The sequence below is a fragment of the Moschus berezovskii genome, chromosome 21 (assembly GCF_049115385.1).
Source record: "Moschus berezovskii isolate FMDL1 chromosome 21, NW_MosBer_1.0, whole genome shotgun sequence".
Classification (NCBI taxonomy): domain Eukaryota; kingdom Metazoa; phylum Chordata; class Mammalia; order Artiodactyla; family Moschidae; genus Moschus; species Moschus berezovskii.
The window spans coordinates 50,128,853-50,142,232 of NC_142480.1; the positions used below are offsets into that span (position 1 = coordinate 50,128,853).

At 48.4% G+C, this 13,380-nt stretch overlaps 1 long non-coding RNA gene and 2 pseudogenes across 1 annotated transcript; 1 reads left to right on the plus strand and 2 right to left on the minus strand.

The window, feature by feature from the left end:
- Positions 1-326: 326 nt before the first annotated feature.
- LOC148774567 (uncharacterized) lies at positions 327-6,549 on the minus strand. Its single transcript, XR_016035711.1, has 3 exons — positions 6,240-6,549; positions 2,482-2,634; positions 327-965 (listed from the first exon to the last, which is right to left on the minus strand). It is a non-coding gene; the product is annotated as an uncharacterized LOC148774567 (long non-coding RNA).
- LOC148774568 (myeloid-associated differentiation marker-like) lies at positions 4,995-6,041 on the minus strand (annotated as a pseudogene).
- A 2,545-nt stretch (positions 6,550-9,094) lies between the features above and the next one.
- LOC129550052 (myeloid-associated differentiation marker-like) lies at positions 9,095-10,063 on the plus strand (annotated as a pseudogene).
- The last annotated feature ends 3,317 nt before the right edge of the window (positions 10,064-13,380 follow it).

Consider the following 13,380-nt stretch of genomic DNA (forward strand, 5'->3'; position numbering starts at 1 on the left):
CTGAGTGGAAGGTGAAGGGTGTGTCTTAGTGGAGGAGGCAGAAGAGGGGGCCCAGGAAGGAGAGAGCCCAAGCCCCAGGCTGAGGAGTGGGGGGTGGCTTGTCTGGGGAGCAGGAATGTGCAAGAGGCAGGGGATGGGGCTGAGTTTGGGCCCCTCAATAGGGCTTGTGGCACCAGGGACCCAGGACAGAATGTTAGCACCTGGATTCACTGAAAAGCCCTGTTCTCAACGTGCTGAGCAAGGAGACTTGTGGAAGTCAATGCGTAGTTGCTTTTGTAGATAAAAAGTTAATCAATAGTCAATCTAAGAAAGAAACTGAAAATTTATTCGCGCCAGCCTGATGATTATACCTGGGGAGACAGTTTCTCAGGAAGCTCTGAGAACTGTTCTGAGGAGGTAAGACTGGAGACCTTAACGTGTATGTGACTTGGGAGGAGGGGGACATGCAACCGGCACACATCTTGGTAAGAAGGTAACTTCACGCAGGAGGAAGAGATATCTTAGTTAATGGTTCCAGTGCTTTTCTAAGTATGGGAAGATGTGAGAAACTGGGTTCATAAAAATTTGGCCAGAAAATATTGACCAGAGGGCTGGTTCTGCAAGCTTTCTCAGAGCACAAAGTGCCTCATCCTGGTCTTCGCACTGAACCCCTCTCATGGTGGATCATAGGTGACTGCAGTGACTAATGACTTCATGCCTGTAGAGCTGGGTTTGGGCAACATTCTTTGTTACACAGTCCCCTCCATTTCTCTGTTATTATCTGTTTTCAGGGGCATTTTTGACTGGTTCGTCCCAGGGCACTAGGAATGCTCCTTCCCCGCTCAGAAGACAAGCCTGCTGATGGGCCGCTCAGCGTGCCATCACCCCTCCAGTCCTGGTGAACAGCAGCCGAAAGCCTCTGGACCACTCGTCCTTCTCGTCTGTCAGCTCCAGGAAATGGTTTCCAGTTTTTCTCCTTCCCATGTCTAGGGTCACAAGATTACAGTCATGGATCTTATAGAGCTAAATATTATATGAATAATTTCAAGTACCCTAGTCATCATTAAATTTCATCACAGACACAATCACAGAACAGTTAATGCAAGAAACAATCTTATAAAAATAGGTGGAATATAAGTAATAAATGTAGTGACATTAATCTGATCCTACTACATGTGTGTTAAGCCGCTTCAGTCATGTCCGACTCTGTGTGCATCTATGGACTGTAGCCCTCCAGGCTCCTTTGTCCTTGGGATTCTTCAGGCAAGAATACTGGAGTGTGTTGTCATGCCCCTTCCAGTGGATCTTCCCGACCCAGGGATTGAACCCACATCTGGCAGATGGGTTCTTTAGCACTAGTGCCACCTGGGAAGCTGGTCATAAGTGTCAGGTTGGTACAAATATAACTACAGTTTTTGCATTATTGAAATTTGCCATTTGGTATTGGAATACATTCTAAATAAACGTGGTTATGCTATATATCATTTTAATTGCACATTTCTCATTCTATGTTTTTTGCTAATGACTAACTACTTGTTGTTTATTTTAAATTTATTTTAGAATATGGAAATGCTGTTAGACAAAAAGCAAATTCAAATGATTTTGTTATTTGAGTTCAAAATGGGTCTTAAAGCAGTGAAGACAATTTGCAACATCAACAACACATTTGCCCCAGGAATTGCTGACACACAGTGCAGTGATGGTTCAAGAAGTTTTGCAAAGGAGACAAGAGCCTTAACGACGAGGAGCATAGTGGGCGGCTATCAGAAGTTGACAATGACAACTGAGAGCCATAATTGAAACTGATCCTCTTACAAATGTACAAGAAGTTGCTGAAGAAGTTGACATCAACTGTTCTAAGATCAAATGCCGTTTGAAGATATTGGAAAGGTGAAAAAGCTCTATAACTGGATGCCTCATGAACTGACTAAGAATCAAAAAAATCTTCTATCTGAAAAGTCTTCTTCTCTTGTTCTATGCCACACAGCACTGTTTCTCAATCAGACTGTGGCATGCAACAAGTGGATTGTAGGGGAAGTGGGAGGGATGTTCAAGAGGGAGGGGTCATAAGTACACTTGTGGCAGATTCATTATTGATGTATGGCAGGAAGCAACACAATATTGTAAAGCAATTATCTTTCAATTAAAAACAAACATTTTTTTCTTAAAGTGGATTGTATATGACAACCAGCAATGACCAGCTCAGTGGTTGGACTGAGAAGAAGCTGCAAAGCACTTCCTAAAGCCAAACTTGCACCAAAAAAAGGTCATGGTCACTGTTTGGTGGTCTGCTGCCCGTCTGATTCACTACACCTTTCTGAATCCCAGCAGACCCAATACGTCTAAGAAGTATGCTCAGCAAATCAATGAGATGCCCCCAAAACTGCAACACCTGCAGCTGGCATTGGTTAACAAAGAGGACCCAATTCTTCACAACAACACCCAACTTCACGTCGCACAAGCAACGCTTCAAAAGTTGAACAAATTGTGAACAAGTTTTACCTCAGTCGCCATGTTCACCTGACCTCTTGCCAACTGACTAACACTTCTTCAAGCACCTCGACAGCTTTTTGTAGAGAACACACTTCCATAACCAGCAGGAGGCAGAAAATGCTTTCCAGGAGTTCGTCGTATCCTGAAGCATGGATTTTTATGCTATTGGAATAAACAAACATTTCTCATTGGCAAAAATGCGTTGATTGTAATGGTTATTATTTTGATTAATAAAGATGTGTTTGAGCCTAGTTATAATGATTTAAAATTCATGGTTTGAAACTGTGATTGTGTTTGCACCGACCACTCCAGTACTCTTGCCTAGAAAATCCCATGGATGGAGGAGCCTGGTAGGCTGCAGTCCGTGGGGTTGCTAAGGATTGGACACGACTGAGCGACTTCACTTTCACTTTTCACTTTCACACATTGGAGAAGGAAATGGCAACCCACTCCAGTGTTCTTGCCTGGAGAATCCCAGGGACGGGGGAGCCTGGTGGGCTTCCGTCTATGGGGTCACACAGAGTCGGACACGACTGAAGTGACTTAGCAGCAGCAGCAGCAATACGTAGGCAGCATTATCTTCTAAGGAGTTATTAAAAAAATTAACCTTTATGGTGGAGCAGGTATCTCTGCCCTTGGGAGGGCTGGTCTGTAGTAATGCAGATGCACGATGCACACTAGAGGGGAAAGAAGCGGCCAAAACCGGCAGAGAAAATTTTTGTTTAAGTTGTTCTCACCTTGTCTTAAACTATGAATTTTATTTCATTCCTTCTATGATTTTCCCCAATCCAACAAAGGCCGCTGGTGCTGGTCACTTGATTCATTCCAGTGCAAGAGTGAGTGGCAGCAGCGGGGGTCCTTCCCCTGCCCCTCCCCCACGCTCTGTTTTCCTGGCCCCTCTGGCCCTGGTGAGGCTTTGTGACTGAGAACAGGAGACTGAAGGTACCTTCCAAGCCACCAGGTACTGTAAAGGGCTGCTGATCTCAATGCAGGGGAGCAGTGAGCACACACACACACACACACGCATGCACTGAGCACGCACCCAAGTACGCACCTTTCTAGAGAGGCATCCAGGTGTTGTCATGGCCCCTTTAAGAGCTAAGGGACAGAATGTTGGCACTGGGGTAGGGCCCAACACTTTTTGTCACAGGTTGGGCCGCAACCCCCAGGCTCTGGTCCAAGTTGGGATGGGGAATCAGAGGGAGGGGCTTCCAGAAACCTAGGTTTGGGTAAGGGTGGAAACTGACTAGGGCTCTTTTGAGCTCTAGGCAAATTTGGAACAATTAAAGTATGTGGATTTGATTAGGGTAGTTTTTAAAATTTCTTTTATTTCCTGTTTATATGGAAATTGAAAAGAATATTATAAATGTGGGAAAAGGGACCCAGCTTATTTTTATGTTTGATAGCAGGGGTGGATGGGAACCTATCTAAAATTTTTAAGATTATATACATTGATCTAGATCATATTACGCCTGAGTCCCAGAGAAGCAGGAAGCAGCAGAAAGCAACCGACACAGAGAAACGCACGTGGGTGTCACCTCACACTCAAGGAGTGCAATTCCTTTGACAATGGAAGCAGCAGCCTCCACCTTGTATAAACCCTCTGCCCAAGAAAACTTGAAGAGAAACTTTTTCTCTAATAGGGTCACCCAGTAATTTTTGGCTTCCTGGCCAGAAAAAAATTAAAAGGAAAAACTCCAGACTAACATCACTTTTAAGGCTGGCAGGGCCATGCTCTTCTCCCTGCCAAGGCAGGACCTGCAGTTTTGATCACTGGGTCAGGAGGACGACATCACTGCCCCTCACCAACACTGCAGACAGGTATCTTCAAGTCCCTGGAGATCTTCACCAGCTCCTTTTTTGATTCCCCAGAGACTGGTTGGAGATGGAAGTCATCCTAGATTCCTTTAAGATGCCCTCAAGGCAGCCAATGTTCAGTACCTAGGAAAAATTCTGGAGCCAACCTCAGGTGGGGCGGAGCACCAACTGGGGCCCAGGAATCCAGGGTCTCTGCTTCAAGACTCCTGCTCAGTGGAAATTACTGAAGGCCAGAGGGTTTCTGTTTGTTTGTTTGTTTTTAGTTGAAGGGGAAGGGCACTATACACCGCCCTCCGCTGGGAGAAAGGAGCCACAATCCCTCATCACCCACTCCACTCCCAAAACCACACACACACACACACACACACACACACACACACACACCCCAACTAAGGCACCACCAGGGGGACAGACACACTTTGGCAATGAGGCCCCTCCGGAGGCCCGGGGTGTGAACGGCGGCATAGAGGGCTGTGTGCTGTGGAGTCAGCACCTCAGGAAGCGGGAGGGGGCGGTGGGCAGAGGAGGAAGGAGCCTCAGGTCCTGACGGATCAGAGGAAGGAAGATGGGGAGAGGGGGTCAGGACACAGGAGATGGGAAAACAAAGACACCCAGAAAAGAGTAAAAGAGCACAAAACGCAGAATAGATGACAGCAGCAAGAGAAAGAGGCGAGACAGTGTGGCCACCACACAAAATGGGAAGGAGAGCAGTAGGAGGGACGGAAAGAGAAAATAGAGGGAGACGAATGGGGAAGGATGTGAGGAGGGAGAGAGAGCCAGAGAGGACGTCAGAGCTCGGTGAAGAGACTGCAGGCGAGAAGGACATAGGGAACCCGGGGCCCATCCTTAGTCCCTACAAAGCCTCCGAGGCCGTGATCAGCAGGTCAGCCAAGTAAATCAGCGGGTGAGTGGTTGTCAAGACAGCCACAGTCCCACATTCATCCCAGACGCACACAGAGCAGGTGAGGGTTTTTGTTCCTGCTTTTTTATCACGGCAGCTCACATCACTGGACCACAGAGGCAGCCCACCCATCTTCTCACAAAAGGGGCAGAGTGACCAGAGAACAGAGCGCTGGTATAGAGAAGGATGGAGACACGGTCTCCCTCTACGGTAAAGGACAGTAGACAGGTGTCTGTGTTTCATCGTCATCTTAGAGCAATGCAGTGGACGTCATCCCCAGGTAGAAGCAGACGGAGCACAGGATCGTTTGTCTCACCGTGGCAGATGTGTACTGGAAACAGCTATTGCAGACAATAATGGTGCTGAAAATTAAAGCCAAAATGACATAGAGCAGGAAGATCAACAGTCTCCCAAGCACACCTGGACCAGTGGGCACAAAGCAGGATGTATCCAGTCAGGGCACAGGTCCAGGCCTCTTTGGTGGCATAAAGCACAGAACTGATGAAGGAGAAGGCAGTGGCGGCGATGGCTTGGTTCCAGGTGGGACCCTGGAGCAAGAACTGAGCATAGTTAATGGTGAAAATAACGAGGCAGCAAAGGGTAAACAGAAGGCATAGTGTTAGAGAACGCCATAGCAGGACAAGGGGAAGCGGGATTGGCGCCCACACAACTCCACGACAAAGAAGGGGAGGGTCCCACCAAAGCAGAAGCCCCACAGGAATGGGGTCCGGTTAACTGTGCGCTCACTCCAGGTGTCCATGCTGGCCACCGGCAAGGAGGGCACACAGAGGGAGGGCAGCTGCCCCAAGTGGAGGAAGAAGCCCACGCTGGTCCTGGAGCCCAGGCCTGGGAACACTGACGGTCAGGCAGGTGACTGACAGTGGTGTTGTAACCTTACTGGTTTTAAAACCAAAGGCTTGTGAATAATTAAAAAACAGCTCCGGGTTTTGATGGACTGGTTCAATTTCACTCTGCCTGTTCTGTTTCTGTCTTTGTTTATCCAGAAAGATACGACCACCAATCCTAACAATGTAAGGGCCACACTCACGGTCTCACTCCAGCAAGATGGTTTCTGGTTCCTGGTTACTGTCAAGTCTTCAAAAAAAAAGAATTGAATCACACCCCCAGCATGCAGCCTGCAGCCATTTCTTGCTCCCCTCCGTGTAAGTTCCCCCGGCTGGGAGTTGATTCTTCTGAGCAGTAAAAACCTTCTCCCCTGGTGGCTGGCTTCCTTAAGATAAAGCTACTTTTCTTCTACCCAACGCTTGTCTCTCTGTGTTGGCTTCTTAAGCAATGCTCAGTCGAGACTAGCTAGGGGACAACACTGTGCATCCAGGCAGGAGTCAGGTCCCCTAGGGTCGGCCCCTCCACCTCCTTCTGGGGCAAGGCGGGGGGTGAGGCTGAGAAGGTTGGGGAGGATCTATAGGTATTTTCAAGCAGAAGCAGAACTTGCTAGTTTCAGGAACTTGCCTGTCCTTCCCCATTCCTTGCTCTCTGCCTGCTTTCACTTCTGTTGAGAGAAGAAAACTGGCGTCTGAAGGAGCAGCCGAGCTCTTGACCGAGTAAGTAGACGGTGTGCTCCCTAAAAGCCCCCATTCCCACCCATTTGGGAATAATCTTTGCCCTTTGGGACTTTGGGGTCAACTTGGACATACAGGAGTGGGACGTGGCTTGCTTGGAATTCTGTACAAGTCTCTCCCTGAGGCAGAATTTCTTTGTTTGAATTCTGTTCTGGGGGAGCAAGTGAGGTGCTTTCCAGAACTTCACAGGGAGGCAACTTGGCAGGTTGGCAAAACTAGACTATGACGCTGTAACCAAGAAAAAAGTGTTTTTTTAAATTATAAGCCAGGCTGCCCATGTATGTTTTCAGTTCTGAAGAATGGTGGCCCCTGAATGTGTCTCTAAATTCCTCTGCTATTTTGCAGTTAGAACTGACTTGACCATGATCTGGTAAGTGGGAGGAAATTCCATGTGCAGGCCTCCTTGTTTCTTATACTAAGGATTCTTCCAACAAGAGCCCTAAATTAACGGTACAAGAGGCTGGGGCTGCCCCGGGGTCTTTCTCTGCGCACTGCTCCCCCCCCCCCCCCCTCCGCTGACCAGTCTCTGGAAGGAAGAGGAGTTCTAGTGTGCGGGCAGGGCAGAGCCTGAGTGTCCCCCAGCAGGAGGAAGAAAGGGACTCTGAAGTAGTCTCTCCCTTTAAGACCCCACAAGACACTGAGTTTGCCTGCAGTGTGTCTCCTATCATGGAGAGGCAGGGAGGGGATGGATTTTCACTAAGACGACTCCCTGCAGGAGGTTTGAGGACAGCCAATAGGCTATTATTGTTCTTATACCGTGTTTTCTACCTCAGACCTGCTAAACTGGTCAACTGCCAACCTTCTACATGGAGATAATCCATAAAAATAGTGGAAATGTTTGTTAGGATTTTTTTTAAACCTAGGCATCAGCCCAGGGTTGGGTGATAATTTTGTGGAGACCTGATGAGAGGTCATCTGTCCCTCCACACCCTCCCTGGGATGCCCTGAAAGATTCCACGTCAGCATCAGACACAGCATCCTTGTTCATTGCCAATCCCTTCTTCCCTGGTTTGGAAGCTGCTAACCAGTTTTCCAGGCCAGGAATATCCTCACTCAGTTAGGGCTACTCCTAGGTCTTTCCAGACTCCTACCTGGATGGCAGCTTTGAAGCTTAAGAGACAGACATTATGTTAATTTATTCTGTGGTTCCCCCATGACACTGTACCTTGGAGTCATGCTGGGTTGGGGTCTCCCTCCAAAAAGGGGAACAGTCACATGCTGAGGCAAATTGGTGGAGGGGATTCACAACAGTCCCTACTTTTCATGTCATCCTGTCCCCACGCCTCGCTCTCACCCCATGGCTCCTCCCTGTTTACCGCTGGAGCTGCCCTCCTCCAGGTGGGGCTGTGTCCCCTCAGACGGCAGCTCCTTCTAGTGACGGCTGTAGGGAGGAGAGGCCGGGACCTGTGTGTCTTCAGGTTGCTGTGGAAGGAGGCTGTGGCCCTGAAGGTGTGTCCTGGGTCCCAGAGCCCCGAGTTTTGGTCCTGGGCTCCCACCCACAGGCCTGGTTGACCTGCTAGGCTGTAGAACATAGTGCTCAAACCCACAGCTCTTTTATTTTTATCAGGGATTTCCACTCCTACCCTTTCAAACTAGGGAAGGCATTTGACTCCTGGAGCCTTGGTTTTCCCATCTGTAAAATGGGGTTAGCAGGACAATCCACTGTCCCTTTTCTGAAACCCTTGGGGTCAGATTGCTACAGAATCAGAATTTTTCAGCATCAATCATGTAGCTTGATGCATCTTTTCTATTGGCCCTAACACCCGGCTGGTGTCTAATGCACCTTTTAAGCAAAGACATTAGTGTTTCTGTAACTGTGCTTTTGAACATTCACACTAAGTAAAATAAACAAAGACCATAAACTGTCTCATGTGTGTTCAGGTGAAACTTTGTTACCAAACAGCTTTTTAAAGAATCTTTTTCAATTTTGAGTATAATGAAGATTTGTTGTTGTAGGAAACCACCAGAGTACCTTGTGTCTCTGTAGATAATGGCACAAAGCGCGAAAAAATGTGCGTAGCTTTGTGGCTAGACCCAACCCATCTGTGAGATAAGAGAAGTCTCCTGACAAGGCCAAGGCTGGTGGGTGGGGAGAATAACTGTGGAGCAGCTGTGCTGTTACCAGGTGTCTGAGTCATTGGTTCAAACTCCATGGATCCTGAGTTTCAGTCCTCACAGGGCCCTGAACCTTTTCTAGGCGTCTGACTCAATCCACCTCTGGATCTGGATCATTCTCTGGGTGGTCCCCAGTGAAGACCACTACCTTACCAGTGACTGTGAGCTGCCTGACCGTCATAACACCATTCCACCAGGTTGACATCCCCACACCTTGGACACCATTTTCCACTTCCTCTGCCTGCTGCAACTATTCTCCACCAGTGTGGCCTTCTCGTTGGTGGCCAGCATGGGCATTGGGAAGCGGGGGGCGGGAGTGGGGGGAATAGGTAACTGGCCCATGGCCATCTGGTGCTTCTGTTTTGCCATGACTCTCATCATCTTCATTGTTGAGTTATGTAAGCTCCGGTCCTGCCTTCCTGTGTCTGGTACCACCTCCTCGACACCTACGCTTGCTACGCCGCCCTCCTCTGCCTCTCAACCTGCATCATCTACTCCATCACCTACGTCCAGTTCCTGCCTTATGTCCCTTATCAGGACCGGGCTAACGCTGCTACTGCTTTTTCCTGTCTCGCATCTCTGCTGTGTATCTTAGATGTGGCCTGGACATGGGTCTGCTATGTGTTCAAGGAGATTTCCAGCTACATGCACACTGTGCCAGGCCTGCTGAAGGTGCTGGAGACCTTCGTGGCCTGTATCACCTTCGCCTTTGTCAGCAACACCTCTCTGTACCTGCACCAGTCGGCCCTGGAGTGGTGCGTGGCCGTTACTCTGTCTGCTTCATTCCAGCAGCCGTGGCCACGCTGCTGAAGCTGGATGCCTGGGAGGACATCTACCCATCCCCCTCCTCGTCTCCCAGGTTGTGATGAACTTGCTCTCTGTCCTTTTCTACATTTGCGCTCTCGTCCTCTGGCTGCTTGATCAGTTCAGTGAGGAGTTTGACAGGCATTCTCACTGGTCCAGCAATGAGGACTGCGTTGATGACCTCCCCTACAGTATGTGCACCTGGGACCAGCGCCTGGCTGTGGCCATCCTGACCGCCATCAACCTGCTGGTTTCCGTGGCTGAGCTGCTGTACTGGGCCCGCCAGCTTTCTGTAGGGACTGAGGATGTCTCCAGTGCTCCAGACTCTGTTTGGTCCCATTCAGTATCTTCACTGAGTTTGGACGACTTCTGATGCCCTCTTCTGCTCTGTCTCCTTCCTGTTTTATTTGGTTGCCTATATCCTGCTTTGTCACTTTCTCCTCTCACCTTTTCTACATTTTCTGCTTTTTGCCCCTTTTCTGGTCATCCTTGGTTTTCTCGTCTCCCGTGTCCTGACCACCTCTCCCCATCTTCCTTCTTCTGATCCGTCAGGACCTGAGACTCCTTCCTTCTCTGCCCACCGCCCCCTCCCACCTCCTAAGGTGCTGACTCCACAGCACACAGCCCTCTGTGCCGCTGTTCACACCCTGGGCCTCTGGAGGGGCCTCATTGCCAAAGTGTGTCATCCCCCCTGGGGATGCCTTAGTTGTATATGCATCTGGGGGTGGGGGTGGGTAACTAGTCATCGGGCCCCCTTTCTCCCAGTGGAGGGGGATGTATAGGCTATGTCTTCATTACGTTGAAAAAATTCTCTAGAGGTCAATAATTTCCAGTGGGCGAGTCTTGAGCAGAGACCCTGGATCCCTGGGTCCCACCTGGTGCTAAGCCCCACCTGAGATTGGCTCCAGGATTTTTGCAGGCTCACTGAACACTCGCTGCCTAGAGAGCATCTTAGAGGAAGTCAGGGGTGAATGCTTTCAATCCCAGCTACTGTCTGGGGAATTTAAAAAAGGAGCTGGGAGAACTGCATGGTTGTGAAGACACCTGTCTGCAGTTTTTGTGAGGGGCAGCGATGTGGCCCGCTTGCCTCAGTGATAAAACAGCATTTGATCACTGTTGGGACAGGGGCATGGTCACTGCCAGCCTTAAAGTGATGTTAACCTGAGTGTTTCATTTATGTATTTATTTTTACTATCTTCTGTTCAGGAGAGCAAAAATTACTGAGTGACCCTGTTTTGGGGTCTCTTTGATTAAAGATTTTTTATCTGGTTTCTTTTCTAAAGGTGTTTTTTTGTTGTGGTAAAAGTCACATAGCATAAAACATGTGACTTTAACCATATTTAACTGTACAGTTCAGTGGCACTAAGTGCATTCACATTGTGCAACTCTCATGATCATCTCGCTCCCAAATTTTTCAACTTCTTAAACTGAAAGTCTCCCCTTTAAGCACTAATTCCCATCCACCTCCTGCTCCTGGCATCTACCAAGGCACTTTCTGACTCTATGAATTTGACTCTTCTAGGTACCACATTTGAGTGGAATAAAATAGTATTTGTCTCCACCTATTGCATATTGGAATGCATTTTTAAAGTTAATACATGTAAGTTACCTTGTTCTTAAAGAGGAAGTTTCTTTTCAAATTTTCTTGGGCAGGTGGTCGGGGATGGGATAGGGGTTGCTGGTCCCATTGTCCAAGGAACTGGATTGCTTGAGTGTGAGAGTTCACACTCATGTGTGTGTGTGTGTTTCTGTGTGCCAGTTGCTTTCTGTTGCTGCTTCTTGATTCTCTGGGACTCAGACACAATGTGAGCTAAATCAATGTACATAATTTAAAAAAAATTTCTGGGGCTTCTGTTTCCTATTAGTCCCTGTTGTCAATCATAGAGAAGACGGTTCAACATTCTCCACATTTATAATGTCCCTTTCAATCTCAATTCAAAGATGAAAGAAAAGAAACAAACAGACAAAAACCCAAAACAAAGCCCACATATTCTAATTGCCCCAATTTGCCTAGCACTCAGAAGAGTCCTAGTCAATTTCCACTATCACCCAAACCTGGGTTTCTGGGAGCCCCTTCCACTGACCCCAATCACACCTGGACCAGAGCCTGGGGGTGCAGCCCAGCCTATGATGCAAGATGTTGGGCCCCACCCCAATGCCAACATCCTGTCCCCATAACTCTTAAAGGGGCCATAACAGCACCTGGATGCCTCTCTATAAAGGTGTGTACTTGCATGCAAGCTCAGTGCACGTGTGTGTGTACATGCCCACTGCTCCCCTGCAGTGAGACCAGCAGCTCTTTACTTGTGTGGCTCTGAAGGCCCCACAAGTCTCCCGGTCTCAGCCACAAAGCCAGAGTCTAGCATCCTAGAGTCACCAGGGCCAGAGGAGCCAGAGAAGCAGAGCTACGGGGGAGGGGAGGGCAAGGACCCCCTCTGCTGCCCCTCACTCCTGTACTGGGGTGAAGCGTGTGATCACCACCCAGGGGCAGGTTGGATGGAGGGGAAGGGCTCCCAGGAGGTGGTCCTCGTGGAAGGAAATCTTAAGAAGCAATGAAATAAAATTCCTATTTTAAGACAAGACAAGAACAATTTCAGTATAACACTGTTTGCCTGTTTTAGCCTCTTTCCTCTCCTCTAGTATGCATTATTCATCTGCACTGTGCCTTAACCAGAATTCTTCAAGGGAAGAAATACCCATTTCACCATAAGGGTGACATTTTCTAGAGGAAGCCATGTAACTCCTTAGAGATAAAACCGCTAACTTACTTAGGACCTGATTAATGTCTCCAGCTGTATGACTTGTGCTCTGCCTGTTTTAAAGATTCATGTCTTGTTTCTTGTATGAACAGATGTGTGATTAAGTCTGTGATGAAAAATAATGGTGACTAACTCCAGGAGTTGGTGATGGACAGGGAGGCCGGGCGTGCTGCGATTCACGGGGTCGAAAAGAGTCGGACACGACTGAGTGACTGAACTGAGGCATCTTGAAATGATTCATATAATATATATAGTTTGTAAGATCCGTGATTGTAATACAGTAACTGTTCCCATATGGCTCAGTGGTAGAGAACCTGCCTGCCAATGCAGGAGACTCAGGTTTGATCCCTGGGTCTAGAAGATGCCCTGGAGAAGGAAATGGCAACCCACTCCAGTATTCTTGCCTGGGAAACCCCATGGACAGAGGAGGGTGGCGGGCTACAGTACATTGGTCTGTAAACAGTTCGAGACGACTTATTGACTAAACAGCAACAACTATGGACATGGGAAGAAGCAACAGGAGGGAACCATTTCCTCAGGGCTTTGGGCCCAGACCACCTTTTCCTCCTCATCAAATCCAGTGACTTTAAGATTCCACTCATCAGTGAATGCTCTTGTTCACCAAGTGTGTGTGTGCCAGGCCCTATTCTAGACACTGGACAGAGAGCAGAGAACAGAACCAAGAGTTCTGCCCTCATGGAGCTTGCACTCTAGCACAGGAGCTGTGCACATCAATACATAACATCAAGCCAGTGGGTGATAAATGCCACGATAAAGGGAACAGGTGAGAAGAGTTATTGGAGTGTGTATGGTGCAGGGGGGGGCAAGACTGCTCTTTTAGGTGGGGGTCAGGCTGCTCCATGGGTACGACATTTGGAAAGATACTGAAGACAGTGAACAGACCGCGTGATGACAACTCCCCAGTTCCTGC